Source organism: Lissotriton helveticus, chromosome 1_1 (assembly GCF_964261635.1).
Source record: "Lissotriton helveticus chromosome 1_1, aLisHel1.1, whole genome shotgun sequence".
Classification (NCBI taxonomy): Eukaryota; Metazoa; Chordata; class Amphibia; order Caudata; family Salamandridae; genus Lissotriton; species Lissotriton helveticus.
Genome location: NC_136057.1, coordinates 409,591,995 through 409,606,052, shown reverse-complemented (window position 1 = coordinate 409,606,052; position 14,058 = coordinate 409,591,995).

The window sequence follows — 14,058 nt, the reverse complement described above, 5'->3', positions numbered from 1 at the left end:
ATGCATGACCTATTGCATTTACACCCACACAGAGCCACACACAAAGCCACCCACACAAGGATACAGAGCCACCCACACAGAGCCATACACACACACACACAGAGCCACACACACAGAGCCCCCCCCCACACACAGAGCCCCCCACATACACACAGAGCCCCATACACACAGAGCCCCACACACACACACCCTCACACACAAACAGAGCCCCCCACACACACAGAGCCCCACACACACACACAGAGCCCCCCCACACACACGCAGAGCCCCACACACAGAGCCCCACACAAACACAGAGCCCCCCCCACACACGCACACAGAGCCCCCCCACACACACAGAGCCACACACACAGAGCCCCACACACACACAGAGAGCCCCCCACACACACACCGAGCCACACACACACACACAGAGCCCCCCACACACACAGAGCCCCCCACACACACACAGAGCCCCACACACACACAGAGCCCCACACACACAGGAGAGCAAGCACAGCGAGGGGGCAGGGGAGCAAGCACAGCCAGGGGGACAGGGAGCAAGCACCGCCAGGGGGCAGGGAAGCAAGCACAGCCAGGGGGCAGGGAAGCAAGCACAGCCAGGGGGCAGGGAAGCAAGCACAGCCAGGGTGCAAGGAAGCAAGCACAGCGAGGGGGCAGGGAAGCAAGCACAGCCAGGGGGCAGGGAAGCAAGCACAGCCAGGGGACAGGGAAGCAAGCACAGCCAGGGGAGCAAGCACAGCGAGGGGGAAAGGAAGCAAGCACAGCCAGGGGGCAGGGAAGCAAGCACAGTGAGGGGACAGGGAAGCATGCAGAGAGAGGGGGCAGGGAAGCAAGCACAGCAAGGGGGCAGGGGAGCAAGCACAGCCAGGGGGCAGGGGAGCAAGCACAGCCAGGGGGCAGGGGAGCAAGCACAGTCAGGGGGCAGGGGAGAAAGCACAGCCAGGGGGCAGGGGAGCAAGCACAGCCAGGGGGCAGGGGAGCAAGCGCAGCCAGGGGGCAGGGGAGCAAGCACAGCCAAGGGGCAGGGGAGCAAGCACAGCCAGGGGGCAGGGGAGCAAGCGCAGCCAGGGGGCAGGGGAGCAAGCACAGCCAGGGGGCAGGGAAGCAAGCACAGCGAGGGGGCAGGGTAGCAAGCACAGTGAGGGGGCAGGATATCAAGCACAGCGAGGGGGCAGGGTAGCAAGCACAGTGAGGGGGCAGGGAAGCAAGCACAGCGAGGGGGCAGGGAAGCAAGCACAGCCAGGGGAGCAAGCACAGCGAGGGGGCAGGGGAACCAGGGGGCAGGGGAACCAGGGGGCAGGAGAGCAAGCACAGCAAGGGGCAGGGGAGCAAGCACAGCCAGGAGAGCAAGCACAGCGAGGGGGCAGGGAAGCAAGCACAGCGAGGGGGCAGGGAAGCAAGCACAGCGAGGGGGCAGGGAAGCAAGCACAGCTAGGGGAGCAAGCACAGCCAGGGAAGCAAGCACAGCCTGGGAAGCAAGCACAGGCATGGCCTCCGAGTCAGCATCAACAGAAGCGGGATTCACAACAGCGGATGGGTACCATTTTATGATACAGCCAGTATTTCCCATGTGACCACAGATATTTGTCTGCTCAGACATTCAAGCGGGCACGCCATCTTCTGAACAGTGCATTTGATGTTGGTCATGAAAACCGACCGTGTTTCACATCCTTAAAGCACAGAGCTACCTCCACTTTGGAAGAGATTCTGTTTCTAAGTATACATTAGAAACCAGTATGATTGGGGGAAATGGCTGCGAGATGCAGCATTTAGTTAGCCTTGTTTTAAAACATAAATCTTCTGGAGGAGGGGTGCGCTTCCCAAATTCCCATGAGATGTTTGAGGCTCTCGGAAAGCTCGCTACAGATCGGGACTCATATTACACACGTTGTTCTCAATTCGGAGCTGTGAAATAGAGATGGGGAGAAAAGGTGGTGGGAGGTGGAGAAAAGGAGAGGTGGAGGGAGCATGGAGTTAGTAGAACACTATGAAAAGTGAGACTTGGAGATCGGGCAAGCCAGTTGAACAGGAGGAGGAAAATAAAAGGAGACACATAAAAAAAAAGCAGAAAGGGAATTCACAGAAACTAGAACCAGAGGTCAGGGGCAAGATGCAGAGAAAAGGCGGGGGAGGAGCTATAGGTAAACTAGCTTGGAGGGGGGAGTGGAGAAGATAGAATGTATTCTCAGAGAGTCATGTCTGAGTTTGGTTAAGGAACACATTGATTGGAAAATACAATTTATTTCAGTACTGTTATTTTTCACCTTTTAACGACGTTTAAACTGCAGGAAAGCAAGGCTGAGGAAGGGGAGGGGGGTCGAGGGTTTTTATAACGTTAATACCTGTGAGTCATGGCTCGGAAATCTGTGCGAGGCTGCCAACTGCAATACACAGGCTTATGTGGTCAGTCTAACGGATGGAGCCCGGCCTGCCCTGCGAGGCTGAGCCCCATCCATATCCCGAGTTAAAAAGGCAGCCTGCCTCTCTCAGGGCGCGCAGACCTATCTTGAAAGATAAAAAATAAAAGTTTCCCTACCATTAATAAAGCGAGCGGGCGAAGGGAGCTTCAAAGAAGGTAATGACACATCAGCGGCTTGTGCTGAATAAACATGCGGCGGGAATCAAAAAGCACAGTTCTGTCAGTGATGGAGGGAAGATGGCAAGTTCCGTGGGGAAACAATGGAGAGGACGGTGGGGGGGACAATGCTTCAATCTCCACCGAGGGAAATGGAAGAGAGGCGAAGCACAGCAACGCAGCAACTTCACAAACGGAGACAGCAGTCCCGCCGGGCTGGCGCCAGCAATTCTGGTGCGGCCCGATGAATGTAAACTCAACATCCATGCCCCCCTCCCCCACTCTTCTTGGAGGCAAAAAGCAGCAATTGAACATATTGATCGTGCTAGCCATTGCAGGGGGCTAGCTAGCCGCCCTAAATACATGTTTGTGGGATACCAACACCACTCATTAAACAAGAAGAGAAAGGGGGATATGGAGACGGAAAGAAAGACGACGATGAGAGACAAGCACTCACCTGAGGACGACTTCTTCCGGCGGCGGTCGGCCTGAAATGGCTTCAGGAAAGCAAAGCCATTTTCGCATTCGGGGGCGTGGTTTTCGTTCTCTCCTCTTCCCATTGGCTGGAAGGTAAAATTATTACCTCTGACACCATGAATAAACATTTCTTTTTGCCACAACAGTCCCTTTTATTGACTTTGGGCTATCGAACGATAAATTTTAGAATAGTTTTACAAATTTTTATACATAATGGTATTCACCTTCATTTCTGAATATATGTCAATTTTGACTCTCCTTGTTACAAATCATACGTGACATATAAGACAAATAGACATTCACAACTATATACATGTTTCACTAACTATACACCATATATACATTGAAATCAAGCATTAAACAGAATCATTTGCATTTAGTCAATTGTTGAATAGATCAGTGGGTGATAATCTTCTCCACCCTGTCCTACTAATACTTTTGAAGATGTCTAACGGGGGTTGCGCTTTTCTACCCCTCAATCTCATCTATTTATATAGTCCTGTATAGGGTCCGGAATTTTACTTCTCAAAATTATGCTTGGAGGATTTTAGTCTCTATGGCTCTTTGTTCCCGAATGGGAATCCAGAATGCATAAAAAGTCTTCCAGGCCTCTATGTTGTTACCAACGCGTTTCGACTGCCTTGTGTTAGGACCAGGGGTGTTTCTCATCGGCAGTCTTCCTCAGGGCTGTATGCTTTGTCTGTAGGACATCATATTACACCTGAAAGATGTAATGGGGTGTTATAGTGTATCTATTCGCTTTAAAATTTAAATCAACCAAGTGTATTTGTTTAATCACGTACCCATATTAATTTCCATTGGTAGTGCACGAATCGGTTTTCCCGGTGCTGAATTTTTCTTAATAGTGAGTTTTTCCCGGACTCCATGACGATGTTCTGTCCTGTATTGAAAATGGGGGGTAGGGTATCATTAGTCCAGTACTGTGCCGTCCCTGTGTTAGCCTTGTCCCCTAGTGTGTGTGTTTGTCGATTGTTTAGAGGCTTTAGTGTTCGTTTGGCCCCCGTGTGGTGCATGTGACTTATCGGTTCTAGAGAGAGGGTCAATTGCGAGTGTCCTGATTGCGTCTTTATTTTGCGCGCTTGTCTCTATCTTTGCTTATCAGTTCCTTAGGGAGCAGCGTAAGTTACTGGTGGACGCTGTTCTCGCATGTTCCGGACATGGTTTTTAAAACAGTGTGAGTCGCTAAAGCTGAGGTCCTCGACTTTCTGGTTACTAGCCCCTCTATCTGCGCTGTTCCTCCGGGTGGGTGTTCATACCTCGTGTTTCTGTGTTCGGCTCACTCCCGCTGCATGGATGCTTGTCAAACGGCCATCTTCCTTGTGTGCTCTGTTGGCTGTCGTTCTTTCTCTTTCGAACCTGCTTTGCGGTTTGCTGAAGGAAGCTCTTCTCTAATAGGGCGGTTTTGGTGCTCTTCCTATTGGCCTGTTGCGTGGTGGTGCACGCCCTGTCGTAGGCTCTGGTCGCTTTTCAGTTGCTAGGCATCGAGGTTGTTTACCTACGATGAGTTTTGCATTCCTGGTGGGTGTGAAATCCTTCGCTTTTTTTCTTTTTTTCTTGTGCTGTGTCCTGGGTGGACGCCGGCCATCATGTTGGGTAAATTGATGTGGTGCCGCTCTAGCTGCGTTGGGGGTGACATGGACTTGCTGGGATGTTCTCTGATTCATGTGGGGGCGACATGGACTTGCTGAGGTGTTCTCTGATTCATGAGGGGGTGATTTAATCAAAAGTGGGTTAGCTCAGACAGTTCATTTAGTCCGTTTTCCATTGTGCCCAGGTACAGGATGGTTCTCGCTTCTTTTCTTGACAGGATATTCACAGTGTTTCTTCCTTTGACGTGTTCTAGTACAGTCCATTTCAGGTCTTCAGGTTTGTGGCCTTTCTCAATGCAGTGTGCCACCATGGGTGCATTAGGTGTTCTACAGCGGATTCTTGATCGATGTTGGGAGATGCGTGTTTTGACAGATTGGCTTGTTTTCCCGATATATGCCTTAGTGCATGGACATATGACACAGTATATGACATTATGTGTGTTACAGTTCGTGAATTCTTCGTGTCGTATATACTTGTTTCCATATGTGAACTTGGTGCCTTCTACGGTGCTGGAGCATGATAGACAGTTTCCACACTTTCGGTGTCCCTGAATTGGGGGTAAGCTCAGCAATGCCCTGAAGGACGTGTCTTGTCTTGGTGTAGACGTGTCTGCTCTCACCAGCTTGTTCTGTATGTTTCCGTTCTTTTTAAGGGCAAAAATGGGAATCTTCTCAAAGGGTTTTAAACCTTTTACCGTGTCACAGTTCTTTCGGACAATTTTCTGGATGTCGCTTGTTGCTCTTGAGAAAGTGGTGACACACACCAGGGGCATATCTTCTTTCTTTTCCCGTGATGTTAGGAGGGACTCTCGGGGGGTGAACCAGGCTCTCTTCATAGCCCTTTTTAGTAACTTCTTGGGGTAGTTTCTCTCCATTAATTTTCTTATGAGTTCTTTCGCATTGGAGAAATAATCTTCTTTTTTGGAGCAGTTTCTCCTTAGTCTGAAAAATTTGCTTAGAGGTAGATTTTCTTTGAGATTGCGTTGGTGAAAACTAGAGAAATGTAGGAACGTGTTCCTATCTGTCTCCTTAGTATACAGAGATGTATGGATCTGCCAATCTTTATGTTTCACCATGAGGTCCAAGAAGTTTATTTCTTTTTTGTTTGAAGACAATGTAAATTTGGTGTTGGGGTTCCTGTTGTTCAACCATCCTGCGAAGTTTTTTAGTTGTTCCTCACTTCCTCTCCAGAGCATGAAAACATCGTCGATGTAGCGACGCCATATTTTAATGTGGCCGTCGTAGGGATTGTTGTTGTAAATCCACTGTTCTTCATAGAGTGCCATATACATAATGGCCATCTCCGGCGCAAATGGGCAACCCATCGCGGTTCCCATCACTTGCAGGTACTGCACATTGTTGAAGGTGAAGAAATTGTATTTTAGGCAGATCTCTGCTAGTTTGAGTAAAAAATCGGAAGGAACATTATGAGGTCTTTCTCTTCTTTCTAGGAAGAACTCAAGGGCCTCCAAACCATCTTCTTGGGGAATGTTAGAATACAGGCTTACTATGTCCATAGTGACCAGTATCTCGTTTTCCGCGTCAAATGGTTGTTGATCCAGAAAATTAATCGCCTGCGTTGTGTCTTTGATGTAGCTTGCTGTAGAGCACACCAGGGGTTTTAAGAACGTATCTACGTATTTTGCTGGGCGTGCTAGTATTGAATTTACTCCCGAAATTATGGGGCATCCTGGCGGGTTCTTGGGGTCCTTGTGGACTTTGGGAAGGACATATTCAATCGGGGTTCTTGGCGTTTGGTTAATGAGATAGCTCCCTTCTTTTTTAGATAACCATCCTTCCTGTTCGCCTAGGTCTTTCAGCTTCTCCAGCCTTTCTTTAATGTTCATGTTCCAATCTTCTTCACTTTTACGATAGTATCTTTCATCTGCTAGTTGTTTGTATACTTCATTTTCATACATTTCGCGGGGTAAGATGACAATACCACCGCCTTTGTCTGCCGGCTTTATAATGAGATCTTTATTGTCCTTCAGTTGTTCTAAGGCCGATTTCTCTTCCTTTCCTAAGTTCCATTTGATGAAGTACTTCTTTTTCTTATCCAAGTTGTCTATGTCTCGTATTACATTCTTTTCAAATGTCAAGAGTTCTATTGGCATCGTACTGTTCTGTGGAAAAAATGTGGAGGCGTTCTTTAGGCCAGAATAGTTGCGTGAAGTCGTGGTTTCTTGGTCTTGAAAAAATATTTTCAAACGCATTTTTCGGAATAGTTGGATGACCTCCAATTTGGATTGGCACAAGTCGGGTTTCACCGTGGGGACAAAGGATAGTCCCTTGTTCAGTACATTGATTTCATGAGGTGACAGAATATAGTCAGACAAGTTGAATATTACACCTTCACTGTGCTTTACCATCTGTAGGTGTTCCGTCTGGTCGTAATTTCTCCTTGGTATTGATTGGGTCGTCGATTAAACCATCTGTTGCCTCTTGGACGGCCTCTGGTCCTGCCGGTACCTCTGTCTAAAAAGGTCCTGGTGGATAGAATTGGCGTGGTTGATCGTTTCTGTTGTCTGAAGGTACTTCCGTGTCACTTGAGTTGTCTGACAGTGAAGAAGCGTCTGAGAATGTTAGAAACTGTCTTCGACTTCTCCCACCGTATGTTCTTAGTGCTCCTGTGTTTTGTGATTGTTTATAGAAATCTTTTTCCAAGTATGGATAAGTTTTCTTTTCTGAGTAGTTGAGAATATCTCTTTGTAATTTCTGTCTTTTGGTGTCCTCTGTGATTTTTTGAAAGGTTTGGTTATCTTTCTCTAATTTTGCCAATAATGCTTGGGCGTTTTCTACAGCTTGATTATTCCGAAAAGCTTCTTCTAGTTCTTTTATCAATTCTTGTTCCTTCAATCCTAGCCTTTCTGCTGTTTTGATGGAATGGAACATCCAATCCCTGGAGCACTTTGTGCCAATGTGGCTGAAGCCTTCTAGATATTCTGGATCTTCAACGAAGATGACTGGTACGTTTTTCACCTGGAGTCCTACCGGCGTTGTTCCTGCCCTCAGATGTTCTAATAGTACTTCTCCATGTAGTGATGTTCGAATTTGTTTTTTCTTCAGCCGAGTGATTTTCTCTAATTCAGTTGTTTGGCTGGAATTGATTGCTGTATTTCCCGGGTTCAGTGTAGACGGGCGTCTGAGTAAGGCTTCTATGTCCTCTTCTCTTATACTTAAAGTTTTTGGTTCACACATTTAGGAAATATTTTGTGGGTACGTGATAGGAGAGGGAAGTTGTAGGTATTATCCTATTCAGATTGAGAGAGTATCAAAATGTAACGTTTTATCAAAGGGATGGTGAGTCTCCCGATGTCAAGAGAAGTGAATCTCTTTTGAAATAAATTTGCGTAATTCCCTCGTAGACAGCTGTCTACACAGAATCTTGATATGAAATGAAAGGGGTTGATTTAGTTAAGGACCTCAGAGGCTGGAATCTATAATACTTTTCTCACAACATTATTACCTCTGACACCATGAATAAACATTTCTTTTTGCCACAACAGTCCCTTTTATTGACTTTGGGCTATCAAACGATAAATTTTAGAATAGTTTTACAAATTTTTATACATAATGGTATTCACCTTCATTTCTGAATATATGTCAATTTTGACTCTCCTTGTTACAAATCATACGTGACATATAAGACAAATAGACATTCACAACTATATACATGTTTCACTAACTATACACCATATATACATTGAAATCAAGCATTAAACAGAATCATTTGCATTTAGTCAATTGTTGAATAGATTAGTGGGTGATAATCTTCTCCACCCTGTCCTAATAATACTTTTGAAAATGTCTAACGGGGGTTGCGCTTTTCTACCCCTCAATCTCATCTATTTATATAGTCCTGTATAGGGTCCGGAATTTTACTTCTCAAAATTATGCTTGGAGGATTTTAGTCTCTATGGCTCTTTGTTCCCGAATGGGAATCCAGAATGCATAGAAAGTCTTCCAGGCCTCTATGTTGTTACCAACACGTTTCGACTGCCTTGTGTTAGGACCAGGGGTGTTTCTCATGGGCAGTCTTCCTCAGGGCTGTATGCTTTGTCTGTAGGACATCATATTACACCTGAAAGATGTAATGGGGTGTTTTAGTGTATCTATTCGCTTTAAAATTTAAATCAACCAAGTGTATTTGTTTAATCACGTACCCATATTAATTTCCATTGGTAGTGCACGAATCGGTTTTCCCGGTGCTGAATATTTCTTAATAGTGAGTTTTTCCCGGACTCGATGACGATGTTCTGTCCTGTATTGAAAATGGGGGGTAGGGTATCATTAGTCCAGTACTGTGCCGTCCCTGTGTTAGCCTTGTCCCCTAGTGTGTGTGTTTGTCGATTGTTTAGAGGCTTTAGTGTTCGTTTGGCCCCCGTGTGGTGCATGTGACTTATCGGTTCTAGAGAGAGGGTCAATTGAGAGTGTCCTGATTGCGTCTTTATTTTGCGCGCTTGTCTCTATCTTTGCTTATCAGTTCCTTAGGGAGCAGCGTAAGTTACAGGTGGACGCTGTTCTCGCATGTTCCGGACATGGTTTTTAAAACAGTGTGAGTCGCTAAAGCTGAGGTCCTCGACTTTCTGGTTACTAGCCCCTCTATCTGCGCTGTTCCGCCGGGTGGGTGTTCATACCTCGTGTTTCTGTGTTCGGCTCACTCCCGCTGCATGGGTGCTTGTCAAACGACCATCTTCCTTGTGTGCTCTGTTGGCTGTCGTTCTTTCTCTTTCGAACCTGCTTCGCGGTTTGCTGAAGGAAGCTCTTCTCTAATAGGGCGGTTTTGGTGCTCTTCCTATTGGCCTGTTGCGTGGTGGTGCACGCCCTGTCGTAGGCTCTGGTCGCTTTTCAGTTGCTAGGCATCGAGGTTGTTTACCTACGATGAGTTTTGCATTCCTGGTGGGTGTGAAATCCTTCGCTTTTTTTCTTTTTTTCTTGCGCTGTGTCCTGGGTGGACGCCGGCCATCATGTTGGGTAAATTGTCGTTGGGTAATTTATCGTTTGATAGCCCAAAGTCAATAAAAGGGACTGTTGTGGCAAAAAGAAATGTTTATTCATGGTGTCAGAGGTAATAATGTTGTGAGAAAAGTATTATAGATTCCAGCCTCTGAGGTCCTTAACTGAATCAACCCCTTTCATTGCATATTAGGAAGGTAAAATTCCAGCCAATGGGAAGAGGAGAGAAAGAACACAAGAAAGAAGCTTCAAAAAATGCCCTCGAATCCGAAAAAGACGGGGCTTGAACCGAGTGACGCTCCTCTCCTCCAATGGCTGGCCAGCATTTACTAGGCCAGCCAATGGAGAAGAGGGGCGGGTTCCAAGCCCCCTCTAAGAAACATTAAATCTTCGGGCTCCGCCCACACTGCTTACAGCAGTGCAACGAGTCCTCGACCTAAAAAACATACATGAGGAAGGAAAAATGTTTTGGGGTAACCCTGCAAAAAGGTCCAGGTCCAACACACCCCTGCTGTATGCTGCCTGACTCATGTACCAAATGTCAATTTTGTAGGACCGAAATGGAAAAAGCAACAATCTACAAGATATTAATAGCTGACATGTGGAACAGGGCATTCAATGGGAAACACTCAGAAAAGCCAGACATAGCTCAAATAAAGGAAACGTTTCGTAAACATAAGTTCATCTGTGGTAAATGTGTCCTAGAAAGCCTCAGCTTTACTGCACTGAAGGCATGTCACACTCTACATATTTTTCATAAAACATCAATATGTAAAGTAAAGTTCGCCTGGCACTCAAGGGTGCCCGCTTCCTCTGGAAAATGCATTAAAAGAATACAAATAAAATACAATTTGGAAGAAATAAAACAGAACTCTTGCTATTTTCTGATGAGTGATGCACTATTAACTGACATCACCACGTTGCCATGGAAGCCGTCCAGTTTCCGGGCAGCTAGACGACTTTAATGTGATCCGAAAATGGCACGTAGTTAATTTGGTACTGTGACAAGGATTCTAACAAGAAGGGAAATGGTGTCTGATTGCGTAACATTCTCTAAATGGCAGCAAGGAACAGATGACGTTGTATGTAACCTTCCCGACCGCATTTCCTTGGGTTTCCTGCCAATGAGCATCTTAAATGTCTCCTCGAGGCCGCGCGATTTCACATATCAAGGAACTATCAACTCTGTTCCCTCATTTGCACTTACATCGAGGTCAGTCTTAGGATGCGTTCAACTCTGCAGCCAATGAGGACTCGCGCAGAGGAGGCGGGATGTATACAGGAGGACATGCCGCGTGCCAGGCCTCATAACTGTCACTGTCCATGATCAAGTTCGCGCGCTCACTTCCCCCAACACACACGTGCTACTCCATTAAGACTACATCGTTAACAGTTTATTTCTCCAAAACTCGCGTCTCAATCACTCTCGTCTACTGTCCAGGCTGGTGATATTTAAAAGTGTTGGAGCGTAAATACCCATCATGTACGCAGGGAAGTGAGCGCGGTTAACAGGCACAACGTTCTCCACGTGGCTGGAGCCTGATCTCATAACTATACATTTTTTTAACAAGCATTGGCAAAGCCAATATGCCTTGCTTTTTAAACAATTTCCTCTGCAAATGCCCTTTGTTCATGAAGCACAGAATCAGCAAAGATGGCGAGGCTGTACACAGGGCGGTTTTCTTGGCATGGGCGAACTGGCCCCTGGCTCAGGATGCCAATCTTCAGAGGGGTAAAATGTGCACAAGGGCCCTGCAAACAGCAACCACCCCTCTTTCTTGGCTCCAGTGATTACGTTTGGAGAGTTTCAAATCATTTATAACATGCTGCAGTCCCTGTTGTTAGCATCCCAACAAACAACTTGGAACCAGCCTGATGGAGCTGTGTGTGATTCAGGTGAGATGGGGAGGTGAGGAGATGTGTGTTCGGAGGCAAGTCCCTGCTCTGATGCAGCCAGCCATGGACAGACCTGTGAAAAGAGGATCCTGTCTTTTTTCACCAGTAGTAGGGAGCGCTGCACATTTCTTTCCCCCAAGGGCGCTATTGAAGGAAGGGCCAGTTGTACAACATGAACAAAAGGGGACAAAGAGCGCATGGTACCAGGGCCGTTTTTAGGTGTTTTGCCGCCCTAGGCGAGAATTGAAAAATGCCGCCCCCTCCCTTTTACTACCATGGCCTCTCCATGATACCAGGCTTGCATGCCTCAATCACATATCAAAATGGAACACTAAACCCAAAGAACATTTCCCCAGTGTATAGCTGGCAATACTCTACTTTATTTCACCTTTGTGTCCCATTACTATTTAGCAGTTTTTTTGTAACACGTATGAGGCTAGCAAGGGTCAGAACGCTTTACATATATCAACAGATGTGACAAAAATAAAAGCAACAGCATATAACATTATGGATAATAAGGAAGAGGTAACCAACTTGTCCAATCGGGTAAAATAAGGAGTATAGAATTGCTTAAGTAAGTCTTAATTCAAAGAATCTGTTAATTATATTTCTACACATATCCCTCACTTAATAGAATAAGATAGCCCTGATGGACCGAATTTTTTTCCTGAGCCAGAAAACACTCTTTAATAGTGATATGGTATTTGGAAATTGAAATTTTTTGCCAAGTTTGGTTGGGAATTGACCTCCAGTTGTAGACAGTAAAATCCACAGTGCATACTTCTAATGAAGATATTCATGGACAGAAGTGGCAAACTTTGTACTGTTATGTTTGTTTGACATTTTTTCTTTGCTCCATTTATAACACTGTATGCACGTTTGAGATATTTGTTTTGCTTAGTTTATACCATTAATTTTACCCAAAGAATTTGAAATGAAAACTAAGGCTCTACACATTTCGATTTTTTTAAAAAACAAACTGCGCTCGCCGCAGCTTAAAGTGCACTCTCTTTAGAGTAAAAAAATTAGATTCTCAAATGCCTTGCAAAGGCAGTCAAAGTTCCACACCCACTCACACGATTAGTTGAATAATATGAAAATAATTGGATTTTTTCTCTAGGCACCTGCTGCGCGTTATTCAGGGACGAACAGGCGACACATTGAACCCTCAACTCTACACTGGCATTTTTCACTTTACTCTGCACGTTACAAATACCTGTCACCGGTGTTGTCAGAATAATTCCAAGTTTCGCACGTAACAACCCTGCTGCAGCAGGTGCAGTGCGGTGTCCTCAAAAGCTGTTCTTACCTCTCGTCGTCCGATAAAGAGCATCTTAAAAATCCGACAACAGGTGCACCTTGCTTACGACTCTGACCCACTTCGATATAGGAAGAACTTTAACCAACTTTAAATAAGTGAAGACAGGTAGAGGAAATCGGAAAGCTAGTTTATACTGATTGAAAGGGCATGGGTGGTCCTAGGAGGGAAACCACCCGCTGCTGCTCCGAAAGCAATTACACAGTAGAGCTCGGACCGTCAGTGCTTGCTTGTGTTGTATTTTATTATATTGTAATATTTATGTTGGCATTCTACTGCCAGGAGGGCGCTGAAACCTGTGCTTACATGAGCTGCAGGCTGAGTGGTTGGAAGTGCACAGCTTTTATTCCGTACAGTCTGTTGTATACGTTTTGTATCTGGGCGCTAAAGACTTCGTGAAGGCTGCATTTGGACAAATGGTCTGAATTCTGTCCACCAGCTGAAAAGACGAGAGTAGCTTTTCCTCACAGTGCGGGTCAGTAAAAAGCATGATATAGCGCTCACAAAAGAGGGTGAAGGGAGCACCCGCTGCCGCATGTGGAGATGCATGTGAGCAGTGCTTTAAATGGAAAGTACAGGTACTCATCAAAATGACTCATTCCGAATCCCAAGCTCATGTATTTTGCCGCCCTACCCCTTTTCCTGCGCCTAGTCTTGCCTAATGGTAGAAACGGCCCTGCATGGTACAGCTGCATCTCTTTGTAGGGATGCACATACGTCATTTGTTACTGACCCTAGATGGATTGGTGGATTGATACAGAAAAAAATGAAAATTAAGTGCAAAGGATGTTTTTATTTATAAAGCGAGAGGTTCAAAACTGACAGTAACCAGAAAAAAACGTTAAAAAAAAACAAACATTTTGGCGTTGAGGAGGCCAATGGAGGAGCGGGTGGTGTAGCACACAAGAGAGGGAGCAACAAAGATGGGACGGGAGATGACCAAAAGGGGGAGAACAAAATGGGAAGAAGTCTAATAATTAAATTAATAAACATTATGACACAAATAATTCAATTATTGTCCCCACCCACACACATGGAACCACAGCACTGTAAAGTAACATAAACACATGCATATATCTTTACTAGGAAAACAGCTCAGAAAAAAGGGAGGAGTGTCTACGTGCAACAGCGCCCTAACAGACTGGAGCTTTTTCAACTTTCTACATGATGTACTTAACACAAGCGTGTGCCTCTGTTGTTAGCACTGTATGCTGTTGGCCGCA